The sequence below is a fragment of the Hipposideros armiger genome, unplaced genomic scaffold, assembly GCF_001890085.2.
Source record: "Hipposideros armiger isolate ML-2016 unplaced genomic scaffold, ASM189008v1 scaffold_314, whole genome shotgun sequence".
NCBI classification, from domain to species: Eukaryota; Metazoa; Chordata; class Mammalia; order Chiroptera; family Hipposideridae; genus Hipposideros; species Hipposideros armiger.
The window spans coordinates 511,769-527,412 of NW_017731664.1; the positions used below are offsets into that span (position 1 = coordinate 511,769).

The following is a 15,644-nucleotide window of genomic DNA, read 5'->3' on the forward strand; positions in this document are numbered from 1 at the left end:
GGGGGGCGGCGAGAGGGGGGAGGAGAAGGCGGGGGAGAAGAAACTCTAAAGTAAGTATCCAACTCCCAAAGCACAGCTCGATGACGGGCGCTGCACATAGTGTTAGTGACACTTGAGCCGAGTTACATGGAACCTGAGCCTCTGGCCTCAAATACGCTGGTTTCTGAACTGCAAGAGTGTGAGCAAGCAGGTGCTCGGGCTCCACACCTGAGACCGCTCCTATAAAGTCTGTAAAAGCATCGGGGAAATGGCCACAGGGCGATGGCTTTAATACCAGTTTAAGCACGCCCCAGGCTTTCCCCCAGATTGTGGTAAAAGAGCAATACTCTTTCCTTACGGACAAATATTCAAGCCCAATTGAATCTATATCACTATTTGTTCCCCAACTTTGCCTCCTTGCCCGGCGAAGAGGTTTAAAAGCAAGAAGTGAAGACCTAACCAACACCTCACTGGTTCAAAGACGTTAATTGTGCTTTGAAACGTGCTATGGTGGGTTATGGGTGGTGGGTGGTTGTGTGTGTGTGTGTGTGTGTGTGTGTGTGTGTGTGTGTGTGGGCACGCGCATTGTGCGCGTGCGTGTGTCTTGGGAACAAAACAATTAGCACAGTTCTTACAGGTAAATAGGGAAGGTAGTGTGCTGAGTCACAAGTTGAAAGATTTTGTTCAGGTATATTATTAGACAGTTCTTAGTATTCATTTTTAAAATTTCTCAATCAGAGAATGCTTGGATGAATGAAGAGGCATATGACTGAGTCAGTCCCACTCTGGGCACCTAAGACAATAATCAAATGTTAAAATTCATAGACATGAACCTGATAGAAACAGAAAGTATTTGTGTCTACACCATGCCAAAACATCTAGACAAAGTGAAGTATCAGCATATTTGGAGACATCAGAGGATTGATTGATCTTGTCTCTTTTGAGCTAAATGTGTGGAATCTTGCTAACAGCTTGAGGGCTTCTTACTCCTCTTAGGAAAAACCAAAGTTTATTCATTCAATAAATATGAGCCTCTGTGCCATACTATATGTGCACAACACTGTACTTATGTTGACATTCCAGGAAGTATGTTTCCTACTCTCAAAGAGTTTATGAATTAAGTCAGATCTGTGTACATAATCAGATAAATAAGTGCTATTTGTTGAGTACTTTTTGGGTGCCGAGTACCATGCGTCATCTTGCCCCATAGTCCCTGAAAATGATGTATTACCTCATTTGGTCTTCACAGTAACCCTCTGAGGGTGCTCATTTACAGATGCGGAAAACTGAACCTTAGACGCAGCTTGCCCAACATCACACACCTAGAAAGTGACAGAGCCAGGATTTGAATGCAGGCGTGTCTGATTCCAAAAGCCATGCCATTGTGCTAAACTGCCTCTCAATATCAATACATGAGAGCAAGGTTAGTGATGGTTAAAAGATCATGACATTAAACTACAGTAGGGAACAGGTTAAACAAAAATAAGAACTTAGTTTTTATGGAAAGATTGAAAAAACTAAAACATGTTACCAAGGAAAAATTAAGACTCTCCTTTAAAAAATATTTTATGAAATAGATGAACTGTTAGACTAGTGAGTTGCAACCTAAAGACAAAAGAGTTGGGTTAACTGGTTTATGATATGTGATCTCATCCTCTCAGACCTCTTATCTTTACTGTTAGAACTATCCTGTTTGAAGCAAATAACAACTCATTGTCAACCACCAGTGGAGTAAAACAAAGAAGCATTACGGATCAATGTTGAAAGTATATATTATAGAAATGTACACTTGAAACTTATATAATTTTACTAATTAATGTCACCCCAATAAATTTAATACATTTCAAAAAAGAAGCATTGCATTTTTTGGTATATGTTGCAGACGAGAAAGATTGGCTTCTAAAATGTTCCAAATAACTCGTACATAGTTAGGGTGTTTTGTTTTGTTTTATACTTTATCCTTAACTATCAGAGCCTACATTTTAATTTGTTTGAAACTGAGTCGAATACAATATCAGACAATAGGTACCAATTTATTCACTACTCCACTAAGAAGCGAACACTTCTAGGGTAGAAAACCAGTGCCCTTCAATGACATCACACTAGAGTTGAGCACAGGAAGCAAAGTAGGATACCATGGATAGCTGCTTCTGCTAGGGAAATTTAGGAAAGCAGAATGTAATCTCCCGATTTAGAATTTGGCCAGTAGACAAGAGTCTAACGCCCCTACTCTTGTGAAAATAGCAAGGAATCTTTAATAAGCACCAGTAGTCATGTCCTTAGTCCTGCATTTTATCTAAAAGACAAAGCACTATCATGGCTATGGTACCAGGCTAAGTGACTGATGCAATGGGAAATCCTAAGACAAGGAGATCCCAGCTGAATTACGAAAATAGCTTTTCCCCAAGGATTTCAAATTCCAATTCCAAACCTTACGGTCATAAAGGAAATAGGAAAACCCAAAAATGAACATTGCAGAAAATACATCATTACCTCACCACTAGGAGGTACTATCTGAAGTACTTTGTTGTATGGGCTGGCTAAAGGGAGGGGGGATACTCTAACCTTTTTTCTTTGGGCTAATTTCTGAGCCTGGCTCAACTCCTATACTAATATTGTACCTCAAGACACTTTGCAAATCCCCTGGCAAGTAGTGGTGGTGGTAATGGCTTCTTTCAGCCTTTGAGGAATGCCTCTCCTGGCCTTCTTTTCTTGCAAACTCACAGCATAGAAATAAACATATTTCATTCAAACAAAAATGAAATCCACAGATCGAATTCTGTGAAAAAGGTTTTTTGTTTGTTTGTTTGTTTGCTTGCTTGCTTTTCATCGACACAAAGTGTACACTGGATGGGAAAAGTGACTTTGCTCAGGATTCTTTTGAGTTGAAGTGCAAAGGTCAAAGTATGATAGTGCACATGTGTTTCTATCCACTGTTGATACTGGAGTACAGTGATAATACACTCCAGAGGAAACGTTAAGGTGCCTTCTGCTTTTTGTAACTAACTGTCAAGCTGGGAGCTAAAGATTCCACGTTTCTTTTAAATAAAAAAAGTAAATAGGCCATACTCTCTTTGTCAACAAAGCACATTCAAACTGTAAGCATTTCTGCATCTGCATTGGCCTCTAAATTGCTATGAACTAACTCTTGGCCAATGCTCTGTTTAAAATTGTAAAAAAAAAATACTTGAAAAAGGTTATGCAGATTATTTACTTGATAGTAGAACTCGACATTGATTAAAACCGAATAAAAACTGATTATTTTACCATTCCCTCAATTTTTTCTTGTGTTTACAATAGATATTTTTCATTTCAGCAAAAAATAATTATAATTTGTTGAAGTAGTGAACACTTGTTAATATTGCAAAATTATTTTCGTAGGTTCCTGGGAGTGTGGGTGACATGAGGAATGCTCACATAGTTCGATGAAAAAAACCTTCCATTTATGCCCAAACAAGTGTTATTTTTATCCTCTGTCATCAAACTTTCTCAACTGTCATCCTTGAACAACTGCAGAATGTAGTATTATTAGCTACCACTTTGATGTAACCTTGTACACATATAACACATGGTTGTGGTGGTGGAGGTGGCCATCAGTTCCCTTTTATATTTGAATGAATATGTGACTAAATACTGAAATTCTTTACCTACTTTTTAATTCAAATGGATAAATCAGCTTTTGTTTTCCTGATTGCAAAACAGGTCCTTCCCCCCCTGAATCCTTTCTTTTTTTATCTTTTTTTAAATTTTGGGGGGGAATTGGGGGAGGAGAACAGCATTGGGAAATCTGGGGAAGGGGAACAGACAAGTTGCTGTCCTTTTGTTCTCCAGTCTAGTTGTGGAGGACGTCACTTCACTGGCCCATGTTGGTATTACCATTCCTGGGTGAGGCAGATGGGTCGCCGCCCTCTGGACGGCTGCTAACAGCGGCTCTTGGCAGCTCACAGCGGCTGCTGGCCGTTCACACTGGCTGCCGGCCACACACGGTAGCTTATGGCAGCCCACTGCAGCAGGGGCTGCACCCTACGCCATCACCAGCGACTCACCGCAGCCCAGCTCCAGGTTGAGCTGTTGTGCACCATCTTAGCTGTAGAGGGCAGTGTCACTGGCCCTCATGTGGGATCTGAACCGGGGCCCTGCTGCACTGAGCTGGCGTCCCAAGCCAGCTCTTAATCAACGCGCCACTCGGCCGGCCCCTGAATCCTTTCTTTATCTAATGAATATCTTAATGAGCAAAGGACCATGATCTACTGTGGACTGTTTTCTTGTTGTTTCATTTTTATCTTCTATTGTCAACTAGAGTGCAAACTAATTGAATGTCTTTTACTACCCATTTCCTTGAGACAAAGTTATATAAACCCCTTAATGAGATTTTGTCATGCTAATATGTATACTGAATGTGGAAGAATTAGCAAAGCTACCTAGTTGTGAATTGGAAAGGAGAGCTTTTTAGGGAGGAGATGATTAAATGAGTATTATTTGGGGGCAGTTAGAGGAGTCCTGAGCAAACCAAACATGAAGGTGTCTACTACAGTTTGGAAAATCATTAATCGACTATTTTGTTTTTAAGATTTTATTGGGGAATTGGGGGAGGGGAACAGCGTTGGGGAATCAGTGAAGGGGAACAGACAAGTTGCTGTCCTTTTGTTCTTCAGTCTAGTTGTGGAGGACGTCGCTTCACTGGCCCATGTTGGTATTATCATTGCACTCTTCCCGGGTGAGGCAGATCGGTCACTGGCCACTGGACGGCTGCTCACGGCAGCTCTTGGCAGCTCACATCGGCTGCCGGCTGCTCACAGTAGCCTATGGGAGCCCACTGCAGCTCCACTTCAGCCTATGCCTTCTCTGGCAACTCACGGCAGCCCAGCTCCAGGTCGAGCTCTTGTTCACTGTCTTAGCTGTAGAGGGCACACCATCACCGGCCCTAATGTGGGATCCGAACCTGGGCCCTGCTGCTCAGAGCTGGTGTCCCACGCCAACTCTTAACCAACGCACCACTCGGCCGGTCCATTACTCGACTATTTTTATTTTTCTTTTCCTTAAAGACTTCATCTACTATCCTTTATGCATGTAATGGGGTGTGAAAATGTATGTACTAAAATTGTGCCCCACCTCCAAATTTAATTATAAACATATAGTTGTTTTGCTATAACTAATTTCATCGTGTTTCAGAGAGCACTTATTCCAGTTGCCTGGAGATACAGGTTGGGCAGAGTGAAATTTAATGTTGTCAATTAATATATAAACATGTGAAATATATATATGTGTGTATATATATATATACACATATATACATATATACATATATATACACATATATATATGTATATATAAATGTGTCCTGAATTAAAAGTCTCTTGTGCAAATACAGGTTTCCCCTGCTATCCGAAAGTAGAGTGTTCCTATGAAACCTGTTATAAGCCTAAGTGGTGTAAAGCGAAGAAGCAATTATCATTCATTTATATGGAAAAATTTTCAAGCGTTCCCAGACCCCCAAAATAACCTACCAAATCATATTAAATAACACAAAAGCCAAAATATCAAACATATAGTGTTGACAAAAGCAGGAATCATATGATAAATACACACCATGCTTTGTACACTCAAGCAATAGATTTTCCACTTTATGCATTACTGGATGCCAACTAAAAGAGACCAGTTTGCTTCTCGCAGAACCAATAGTAGCTTTGGCAGCTTCCAAGATTCTTTCTCTCTGCATGTAAATAATACAAATGGTGGATGCAGGCAAGTTCAACGCGTGCACAGTGTATTTCATTCACCACAATCAGAATAGGTACTTAATCATGTCCAGTTTTTACACTAAGCATAGCACCGCTATGAGATCTCTTAGGCTTTTTTTGATACCTGTGGACGCATCTTGCTAACGGGTGCACAGAATAAATCGAGACAAAGCCCAGATGCTCACAGACACAGTTCAAAGCTATGGCAGCTTGATGCTGAGATGTTGAGTGTAGTTCCCCAAGAAGAGGCTTGGCGGGGCCACTCTTGCTGTTGGGGGTGTGCGCTGCCTCTATAAGGGCTGCTGCAAAACAAACGCTGAACAAACGCTATTTTTGCTATTTGACTTTTTCTGTAAAAACGAAAATCCTCTTCAGATTTATTTCCGTTATTGAAAACAGGTACTAATGTAGGTCTTTAGTGAAAGCCAAGTGGCGTAAGGCTAACTTCCAAAATGCGGATTCCTGTATTCACTTTAAAGTTCAAACTCACTCATGGCAACGAGTGAACCCCATAACCTCTGCTAGATCCTAATTGAAGTCTATCTCATTTTCCTCACTGTATCCACTGCTTAAATGTCCATAATTTATGGCTCATTCTCTCACTATGGGCAATGCCCAATGATTGTGTCAGAGAGCTCAGCTGTCTCTCCTTACTTACTGTCCAGGATTCGTACATCAAGTCCTAGTTAGTGGTCCACTAACCCTCTGAACTTCAGCCATATCCTCCAACCAGGCCCTGATTTTGGGGCTGTTCAATGCTGCCACAGCTACTGCCTGGCAGGTATGCTACCTCTTACTCCTCAGCTGCCTTCTGCATCCTTCACAGGTTCCCAACAAGGAATTCTGGATTTCTTCCATGCCACTTGATGCCTCTCTCTAACTAAAAACCCCATGCTGCCATTTCTACTGCAGATGCCTCATGGTGGCAAATGGCTTTTCTAAGGGGCTTGAAATTTCCAACGCTACCCCTTGCTTTATGAATTCCCGAAATATCTCTGATTGTTTTTCTTCTTTTATTGAGATAAAATTCACAAGGCATATAATCCACCATTTAAATTTTACAATTCAATGGGTTTTAGTATGTTCAGAGTTGTGCAAACACCAGTATACTTTTGGAACACTTTCATCAGCCCCAAAAGAAACTCCATACACATTAGAAGTCACTCTCCATTCCCTCCCCATCCCAGCCCCTGGCAACAAATAATCTACTTTCTGTTTCTATAGATTTGCCTATTCTGGACATTTCAAATAAAATAAATCATACAATATTTGTTCTTTTGTGTCTGCCTTATTTCACTTTAGCATAATATTTTCAAGGCTCCTCCGTGTTGTAGAATCTATCAGTGTTTCATTCTTTTTTATGGTTGAATAATATTCCATTATGTGGATATACTACATTTTGTTTATCCATTCATTAATTGATTGACATTTAGGTTGTTTCGACTTTTTGACTTTCATGGTTCATGCTGCACCTAACATTTGTGTGCAAGTTTTTGTGTGGATATACGTTTCAATATGTCTTGCTGGAATTTCTGGTTATATGGTAACTCCATATTTATCCTTTTGAGGAACTGCAAGGCTGTTTTCCAAACTGATTGCATCATTTTAAAATCCCACCTGCAGTGTATGAGGGTTCCAATTTTTTCACGTCATGTTTCACAACACTTATATTTAATCTTTAAAAAAGTTATTATTGTAGCCATCCTCATGGGTGTGAAGTGGTATCTTGTAGTTTTGATTTGCATTTCGCTAGTGACTAACAAACAATATTGAACATCTTTTCATGTGCTTTTCAGCCATTTGTATTTTTTTTGAGAAATGCTTATTCAAATCCTTCGCCCATTTTAAAATCTAATTATTTTCTTATTATTGGGTTGAAAGAATTTTTTATATGTTTTGGATATCAGATCCTTATCAGACATATTATTTTCAAATATTTTCTTCCATTATGTGGATTGTCTTTTCACTTTCTTAATGATGTCCTCTGAGCAAAAAAAAAAGTTCTTAATTTCAATATAGTCCAATTTATCATAGTTTCCATTTTCTTGCTTGTACTTTTCGTATTATATCTAAGAAACCATTGTCAAATACAAGGTCACGAAGATTTACACCTATGTTTCCTTTTAATAGTCTTATCATTTTAGCTCCTACATTTCAGTCTTTGATCCATTATGAGTTAACTTTTGTATAGAGTGTAAGGAAGCAGTTCAAATTCATTCTTTTCCATGTGGGTATCCAGTTGTCCTAACAACATTTGTTGAAAAGACTCCTCCTTGCCCATTAAAATGCCTTGCCACTCTTGTCAAAAAGTAATAAAAAATAAAAGTTTAGGGCTTATTTCTGGCCCCTCAATTCTATGCCATTGATCTACTTGTCTATCCTTGTGCCAGCACCATATTGTCTTGATTACTGTTGCTTTGTAGTAACTTTTGAATCTGGGAAGTGTGAGTCCTCTAAATTTGTTTTTCTTTTTCAAGATTGTTTTGGTTGTTTCGGGACACTTATATTTCCACATTACTTTCAGGTTCATTTTGTCAATTTCTACAAAGCAGCCAGTTGGGATTTTGATATAGGTTGCATTGAATGTAGATCGATTTGAGGAGCATTGACATCTTAACGATATTATGTCTTCCAATCCATGAACATGGGATTTCTCTCCATTTATTAAGGTCTACTTTAATTTCTTTCAACAATGTTTTGTAGTTTTCAGAGAACAATTTTGCACTTCTTTTGTTAAATGTATTTCTAAGTATTTTATTACTTTGATGCTATTGTAGATGGAATTGTTTTCTTAATTTTAGTTTTTGGGCTGTTCCTTGTACAGAAGCGTAACTGGTTTTTGTATGTTGATCTTCTATCCTACAACCTGACTAAACTTACTAGTTCTAATAGCTCTTTTATTGGATTTCCTAGTATTTTTTCTATAAAGTAGTCCCCCCCTTATCCATGGTTTCACTTTCTGCAGTTTCAGTTACCAGTGGTCAAACATGGACCAAAAATATTAAATGAAAAATTCCAGAAATAAACAATTAATGAATTTTAAATTCCGTGCCATTCTGAGTAGCATGATGAAATCTTGCTCCATCCTACTCTGTCCCACTCGGGACATGAATCACCCCTTTGTCCAGCATATCATTGCTGTAGGTGCTACCTGCCCATTAGTTACTTAGTAGTTGTCTAGGTTACCAGATCAACTGTTGCGGTATCACTGTGCTTGTGTTCAAGTAACCTTTATTGTACTTAATAATGACCCATAGCACAAGAGTAGTGATGTTTGCAACTCAGACATGCCAAAGAGAAGCCATGAAGTGCTTCCTTTAAGTAAAAGGTATATGTGTATCGGAAAAAAAAACATATATATATATATATATATATATATATATATATATATATATATATGGGGTTGGGTATTATCTATGGTCTTCGAATGTATCCCCAGTGGATAAGAGGGACTACTCTATAAAATGACATTATCTGCAAGTAGATATTTTTACTTCTTCCTTTTCAATCTGGAGGTCTTTTATTTCTTTTTCTTGCCTAATTGTTTTGGCTAAAGCCTTCAGTACAGTTGTGAATAAAACTGATGACAGCGGACATACCTGTCTTGTTCCTGATCTCAGGGGGAGAACTTTCAGTCTTTCACTACTGAGTATGATGTTAGCTGTGGGTTTTTCATAGGCTCCTTTAATTAGGTTGAGGAAGCTCTGTTCTATTTCTACTTTGTTGAGTTTTTTTTTAATAAAATGTTGGATTTTTGTCAAATGCTTTTTCTACGTTTAGTAAAAATATCATTTGTTTATTTGCCCTTTATGCTACCAATATGATGTATTACATTAATTGATTTTTGAATGTTAAACCACCTGGGATGAATCTCATTTGTTCAGGGTGTATAATCCCTTTTTATATGTTGCTGGGTAAATCTGCTAGTATTTTGTTGAGAATATTTACATCTATTTTCATAAGAATTATTGGTTTGAGTTTTCTTGTGGTGTCTTTGTGTTGCTTGGTTTCAGGATAATACTGGGCTCATAAAATGAGTAGGAAACTTTTCTTCCTCTTTTATATTTTGGATATGTTTAAGAAAAAATGGTATTAATTCTCCTTTAAAAGTGTGATAGAGTTCACCAGTGAAGCCATCTGGTCCTGGGGTTTTATTTGTTGGGAGATTTATTAAAATTACTCACTTCAATCTTGTTACTTGTTATAGGTCTATTACGATTTTCTTTTTTTGAGTTGGTTTTTGTAGTTTGTGTGTTTCTAGGAATTTGTCCATATCAACAAGGTTATCATATTTGTTGGCATATAACTGTTTGTAACATTCTTTTCTAATCCTTTTTATTTCTGTAAATTCTGTAGTAATGTTTCTCTTTCATTTCTGATTTTACTAATTTGAGTCTTCTTTTTTTTTCTTCATCAGTCTAACTAAAGAGTTGTCAATTTTGCTGTTCTTTTCAAACAATCAACTTTTAAAAAAATACTTTATTGGGGAATTGGGGGAGAGGAACAGCGTTGGTCAATCGGGGAAGGGGAACAGACAAGTTTCTGTCCTTTAGTTCTTCAGTCTAGTTGTAGAGGACGTCGCTTCACTGGCCCTTGTTGGTAGTATCATTGTGCTCTTCCTGGGTGAGGCTGCCACTCACTGGCCATTGGATGGCAGCTCACGCCAGCCAGTAGATGCTCACGCTAGCTGCCAGCCACTCATGGCAGCCCACTGCAGCAGGGGCTGTAGCCTACGCCATTGCCAGGCGACTCACAGCAGCCCAGCTCCAGGTCGAGCTGTTGTTCACCGTCTTACCTGTAGAGGGCGCAGTGTCACTGGCCTGCATGTGGGATCCGAACTGGGGCCCTGCTGCTCAGATCTGGCATCTCAAGCCAACTCTTAACCAATACGCCACTGGGCCAGCCCAAACAATCAACTTTTTTGACATTCAATATTATTTTATATTAGTTTCAGATGTACAGAATAGTGGTCAGACATTTATATAATTTTGATGAAGTGCTGCCCCTGATAAGTCTAGTACCTATGTGGCATCATACACAGGTATTACAATATTACTGATCCTATTCCCCATGCTATATTTCACATTACCATGACTATTTTGTGACTACAAATTTATAATTCTTTTTTTTTTAAGATTATATTGGGGAGTTGAGGGAGGGGAACAGTGCTGGGGAATCGGGGGGAGAGGAACAGACAAGTTGCTGTCGTTTTGTTCTTCAGTCTAGTTGTGGAGGACGTTGCTTCACTGGCCCAAGTTGGCACCATCATTGCGCTCTTCCCGGGCGAGGCAGATCAGTCGCCAGTCTCTGGATGGCCGCTCACGCTGGCTGCTGGCTACACACGGTAGCCCATGGCAACCCACTGCCACAGGGACTGCAGCCTACGCCGTCACTGGCGACTCACGGCAGCCCAGCTCCAGGTTGAGCTGTTGTTCAGCATCTTAGCTGTAGAGGGCAGTGTCACTGGCCCTCATATGTGGGATCTGAACCGGGGCCCTCTGGCGTCCCAAGTCAGTTCTTAACCAACGCGCCACTCGGCCGGCCCACATTTATAATTCTTAATCCCTTCACCTTTTCACCCAGTCCCCCAACCTCCTGCCCATCTGGCAACGATCAGTTTGTTCTGTATCTATGAGTCTGTTTCTGTTTTGTTTGTTTATTTATTTTGTTCTTTAGATTTTATATATAAGTGCAATTATATGGTATTTGTCTTTCTCTATCTGACTTATTTCCCTCAGCATAACACCCTCTAGGTCCACCCATATTGTCGCAAGTGGTAAGATTTCTTTTTTTTTATGACTGAGTAATATCCCATTCTATATATGTACCATTCTTCTTTATCCAATCATCTATTGATGGGCACTTAGGTAGCTTCCATATCTTGGCTATTGTAAATAACAGTGCAGTGAACATAGATGTGCATATATATTTTCTAATTAGTGTTTTGGATTTCTTCAGATAAATACCCAGAAGTTTAGAGTTGCTGGGTCATAAGGTATTTCTGTTTTTAATTTTTTGAAGAACCTCCATACTGTTTTCCATAATGGCTGCACAAGTTTGCAATCCCACCAACAGTGCGCTAGGGTTCCCTTTTCTCTACATCCTCACCCACACTTGTCAAACAATTTTTGTTTCACTAATTTTCTGTATTGTTTTTCTGTTTTCCATTTCATTTATATCTGTTCTACTCTTTATTATTTCCTTTCTTATGTTTGCCTTGGTTTTAGTTTGCCCTTCTGTTCTAGTTTCTTAAGGTGGAAGCTTAGGGTATTGATTTGAGATATTTCTTCTTTTTTAATAAAGGTGTTTCAGATATACATTTCTCTCTAAACACTGTTTTAGCTTCATCCCATAAGTTTTGGTATGTTGTGGCTTTGCTTTCATTCATCTCAAATATTTTCTTATTTCTCTTATGATTTTTTTCTTTGATCCATCAGTTATTTAGAAGTGTTTTAATTTCCACATATTTGTGAACTCCCCAAATTTCATTCTATTATTTATTTCTAATTTCATTCCTTTCTGACAGAGATTATTCCTTGCATGATTTCAATCATTATAAATGTTTTGAGGCTTGTTTTTTGACCTAGTATATAGTCTGTCTAGAGACTGTTCCACATGCACTTGAGAAAATTTTGTGTTCTACTGTTATTGGGTGGGATGCTCTATAGATGTGTGTTAGGTTTAGTTGGCGCATAGTGTTGTTGTTCAAGTCTTTTCTTTACTTATTGAGAAGCAAGTGTGGCTTATGCATAGCCCAAATAAAGAATTTGGCTTTTATTCAAAGATCCAAATGGGAAGCCACTGAAGTGTTCAATAAGATAAATTTTGCTGCTATGTGGAGAATGTACTAGAAGAGAAAAAAGAAGAGGTAAAGAGACCAGTCAGGAAACTTCTATAATCTATTGGGTTGTCGGAAAAGTCATGATGTACTTTGTCTATGTTTTTCAAAGGTCATTTATTTATATAAAGAACAAAGATCAATCAGTGATATATTGCTTGTTTTGTTCGATAACCTTTTGCCATCTTTCAGTGAGCTTCATAATTCCTCGTTCATAGAAGGACCTGTCTTTATTTGTGAAAAACTGAACAAGGTGCTGATTTACGGCCTCATCTGAATTGAACGTTATACCATGCAAGGAGTTTTGAAGCGAGCAAAACAAGTGGAAGTCTGATGGTGCAAAGTCAGGCGAGTATGGTGGGTGTGGCAACACATCCCATCCAAGCTCCAATCATTTTTGATGGGTGATCAAACTTGTGTGTGGTCTCACAGTGTCACGATGGAACACAACTCCTTTACAATTAGCAAGCTCTGGACATTTCTGGATTATGGATTCGTTCAAACTGTCCAGTTGCCGACAGTACACATTCGAATTGATTGTTTGGTTCCTTGGTAGGAGCTCGAAAAACACGACACCTTTAAAATCCCACCACACTGAGAGCATAACCTTCCTCTGATGAATGTCTGCTTTCGATGTCATTGGAGGCGAGTCATCACGTCGGGACCAAGACAATTTGCTCACCACATTGTGGGAAACAATCCACTTCTCATCATCAGTTATCAGTCACTTCAAAAAAGGATCATTTTCCTCACGTTTAATAATCATATTGCAGATGTTTATATGTGCCATCAAATGAACTTCTTTGAGTTCATACAGAACCCAAATATCAAGTTTGCTTACGTATCTCAACTTCTTCAGGTGGTCGTGGATGCTTGAATGATGGCTGCTCAGTGATTTTGCAATCTCTCTTGTCATGTAACATGGGTTTGACTCGATCAATGCCTTTATTTTGTCATCATCAACCTCGGTGGGCCTCCCTGACTGAGGAGCGCCATTGACATCAAAATCACCAGCACGGAATTTCGTGAAACATCATTGGCACTGACGTTCTTGTAGAGCATTGTTACCGTAAACTTTATGCAACTTTTCACAAGCTTGACACATATTCTTCCCTTTATGGAAGTAAAACAGTAAAATATGGCAAAAATGCACAGTTTGGTCTTCCATCTTCAACTTGTTGTAAAATCTCCAAATCTCAACCAAATCGCTCATTTTTTGTTAGATTGAAGGTAGAACTGTCAGCTGTCAAATGACATAGCAATAACATAGATGTGAATGACTCCTGTACTTCCAAAAATGAACTAGTGCCATCAGTTGCAAACATGCGTCATGACTTTTCCGACAACCCAATAGGATGGGCCTGGACATAAGGAGTAGCAATTACGATGAACTGAAGGAAGATGTTCTAAATAAACTTTAGTAATAGAGTCAAGAAGACTTACTTATGGATACACTGTTGATGTGCGGGAAAGAAAGGAATGAGGAATGATGTCTAGATCTGTAGTTTAATTAACTGAATGAGTGCTGGTGACATACTGAGATGGAGAAGATAGGAACAGGAGCTGGTTGGGGGATATCAACAGCTCTTGACATAATATGTTTAAGGTATCTGTTAGATATCCAAATGGATATGTTAAGTAGATAGTCAAATATGTATATTATGAACTCAGATGAGAGTCTTGACAAGAGAAGTAAATTTGGGAGTTATTAGCACATAGGTGGTATTAGAAGCCCTGGTCTGGATAAAATGATATAGAGAAGGAAGATAAAGAAAAAAGACAAGACCCAGGATTGAGTCTTGAGGCACCACAATATTAGGAGAAATCTGCAAAGAAGACTAAACAAGAACAGCTAGTGAGGTGGCGGCAGGGGACTAGCAATGTTATGTCACAATATCCAAGGAAGAAAAATGTTTTAAGATAGAGAATGTTTAACCATGTCAAATATTGCATGGAGCTCAAGTAAGATGTAGATAGAGAAGTGTCTATTGGATTTGGCAATATGGATGTTGCCTGTTGCAACAACATAAGTAGTTTCGTTGGTGGAGAGGCCAGAAGCCAGACACGAGTGGACTGAAAAGTCAATAGGGAGGTGAGGAATTGCAGATCAGTTACACAGACAATTCTGTTGAAACATTTGGTTCCAAAAAGAAACAGGGAAATGAAGGGGTAGCTAGAAAGGGATGCAGGGTCAAAGGAGGGATTTTCTTTAATTATGGGTACTTTCTAGAGGTATTATAAATAGTTATTATTATCACAGTTAGTATTATTTCTTGGATGATCTTCATTACAAAGTTTTTAGTGAAGTGCACCTGCAAGCAATTCTTGGACAGAATAATTAACCCGGAAACGCTTCTATCCTGAAAAGCACAAATACTGAGATCTCAAATCATCAATTTTTATTAGTTTCTAGTCTCATAAATAAGATCAATAAGGTAGGATCCGCCAGGGAAGAGGGAGGACTGAGCTGGCTGAAAATGATTAGCAGAGGGAGAAGAGAGTCAATAAAATGACTGGGCTTTGGTGGTGGTGGTGGAAGAATGAAGAGGTGAGAGAAGTAGACAGTTAAGGGGCAAAGAGGAAGGACACACATTTTATAAACCAGCCTTGGGGTTCCAGTGGAGTTTTGATGTCGTGATGTTTTTACTGCTTTAGCAAAATTTTGCTCACCAGAATCACAACAGTGCTTGCATTGGTCATAGCTTGTCTGGGGCTCTAGCAAACATCTACTCTCAGCTCTTTAGCACAGCACCTTTTCATTCATTGTACAACTTCAAGCAAGTTATTTAACCTCACTTTCCTTGTCTCTTAAATTATGTATCAGTATATACCTCATAAAATTATTGCAACAATTAAATAATGTGCGTAAATTGCCTAGCTTAGTGCCTATATTAGTTAGGGTAGACAAGCATTTGTTAAGCATCCATTGTGTTCCAAACCCCATAATAGAGATGTAGAGATGAATAAGGTGGTTTCCTATCCTGTAAGGTCTTACAAACCAGTGCAGAGTAACAGAAAGACTTATAAACAGATAATTAAGCAACCCATTTTAGCATTTTAGCAACCCACTTAAATGGCCACACATT

The 15,644-nt window shown here is 38.9% G+C and overlaps 1 protein-coding gene across 1 annotated transcript in view; it reads left to right on the forward strand.

The window, feature by feature from the left end:
• The window catches only part of TMEM164 (transmembrane protein 164), a 378,792-nt gene that overhangs the window by 335,538 nt on the left and 27,610 nt on the right, over window positions 1-15,644 (forward strand). The window lies entirely within an intron of this gene.